Genomic DNA, 2,313 nt, shown 5'->3' on the forward strand with positions numbered 1-2,313 from the left:
GTACAGTGGATATGTACCTTTTTAAGCACAGTCCTGAAAATTAACATGAGGAGGTCAATTTTGGCATTACATACACAGAAGAAAGGAGTAGTTTTCCACCTGGTTTCATAGTCAGCCATAAGAAGTCAGCAAAGAATTAAAGTCTTATAGACTTGAACAAATAAAGACAGTCTATTTTTACTATCAAGGAACACACAACAAAGAGAACTCTTCTGCTTCTCTGTATTTTCTTGCCTGAAAAAGTCTCTTTTTTCACTCCATCTATTTATTCTCTATCTCATGGCACATGAATGTCATGCTTTATATACAGTCATGTTCTTGTAAATTGTATCTTTAACATGATGATTCATAAAGAATTTTATTTAAGTTTGTACAAATAAGGCTTTCTATAGCATATTTCTGGCCATAAAACATATCAAAGTTCTAAATAAGGACCTCCAAATACCTTTAATATTGTCATTTATAGTCATTCACTCATTTCTTCATTTATTTATTTTCTAATACATATATTTCACTTTTGGGTAGTCAGAGCCTACAATACTACTCGAGGCACAAAGTGGATGTTAAATAGGACAACCTTTTTTACATAAGTCATAGCCCACACACTCATTCTGACAGGGAAAATTGAAATCCAACAACAACAAAAATACCTATATGCATGTTGGTGGTGCATATAATAAGATGATCCAAATAAAATTCGTGCAGAGATTGAGGAAAGTATAAATTCCACACAAGCAGTGGCATGCAGAGAATCCTTTTTTTTTCCACTTCAATGTTATAAGAAAACAGTATTGAACAAACTGACTATTAAGGACTTATGGAGATATTACATCTTAATAAGCCCATTCTTAGCTTAAAATATTAGAAATAAAAATTTTGGCCTCCCGATACTTACCACAGGCTGTGTTCTTTACACTGACTGTATAGAAAGAGGAGGTACAATAAATGCACCCCATATACACCTCAGTCCAGGCCCTTTGCCTGGTCTGTATTGTGAACGGGGGGACATGGAAAAAAAAGAAAAATTTCCCTGGATGTACCTACCTTACTGAACTTTCAGACTAGCCTACTTTCCACACACTTAGAGCCCACACATTAGCACTATAGTAAAGCAAAAAATCCTAAATTAAATCACCAAAGACCATATATACCCTCCATATTAAATCTTGGAATCCCTCTCTTTCTCCCAGAGAAATCTACAAAAATAGAAAATGCAGAACATCTTATCTTCTGTTCAACCCTCAAGAAGACCCTGGTGCCTTAAACATAGCAATATATTCACTGCATGTGTACTGTTTGATGGTATTTGGCAAGTGTCCTAACACTCGAGTGTCAGTTTGCATGTAGGTAAAATGAAGTTAATTATAATCCTTACTTCACTGGTTTGTTATGTGTATTAAATGCCCCAGAAATGCTACTGTCGTTACTGTTGATATCTGAGGTCCAGTCAGCAATCATTATTCACTGATTAGAAGCCATCAGACCCAAAGCAAGCTATTTATAGGTGGAGAAGTCACAAGAAAATATTTCACAAGAGTTCCAACTCCCTGTTCTCAAAATAAGCAGCAACTGAAATCTCACTATTTAGAGCAGTCTTGGCATCTGCATGGTCATTACACCCTGGTTAGCATTCAAGATTTCAAACACTCCAACATTTTTATACATTTATAATTATATATATTTGTCATGTTACCATCATAATTTATTAGGAGTCAATAAAGTATTTTAAACTACCTGTTTGAGGATTTTACTATTCCAGACCACTAAACATTGACATTTAGAATATCTCTTAAATATGCTACCTAATTCATTTCCTCTATCTTGAGATTTTAGTCATAGAATACAATAAATATATTCATTAAAGAAACTTATCATGCATATGAATTAAATTATATTACGAGAAAATTATTTTTTGCTGGAAGACTGTGAAAGTCAAAACTCATAACGATTCATGCCATAATCCTTAAAGAAATGATTTTGGTTTAGAGTTTAAAACACTTACAGTCTGTATAACAAGCCAAGTGCATGCAAAGTTCCAGCAGGCAAATAAAAGAACTTAAAAAAAATTCTTCACAAAGAACCCCTGGAATCCAGCACAATAATTCTGAAATATGATGCTATAAAGGGGATGGGAGGCTGGAGAACTAGTAGAGAAGTTTAGAAGCCTGGTATACATGTGGCTGCTAAATCATAACTCTGGTTCAGTCCCCAGCACAGTATATATATATATATATATATATATATATATATATATATATATATATATATATATATGATGAATATAAATATATATATCCTGCTGAGTGGCCCCTG

At 33.5% G+C, this 2,313-nt stretch overlaps 1 non-coding gene across 1 annotated transcript; it reads left to right on the plus strand.

Annotated features, from left to right (window-relative positions):
• The first annotated feature begins 878 nt into the window (after positions 1-878).
• Positions 879-1,011, plus strand: LOC126007767 (small nucleolar RNA SNORA51). The gene has a single exon (XR_007495252.1). It is a non-coding gene; the product is annotated as a small nucleolar RNA SNORA51 (small nucleolar RNA).
• Positions 1,012-2,313: the final 1,302 nt, after the last annotated feature.

Source organism: Suncus etruscus, chromosome 4 (assembly GCF_024139225.1).
Source record: "Suncus etruscus isolate mSunEtr1 chromosome 4, mSunEtr1.pri.cur, whole genome shotgun sequence".
Classification (NCBI taxonomy): Eukaryota; Metazoa; Chordata; class Mammalia; order Eulipotyphla; family Soricidae; genus Suncus; species Suncus etruscus.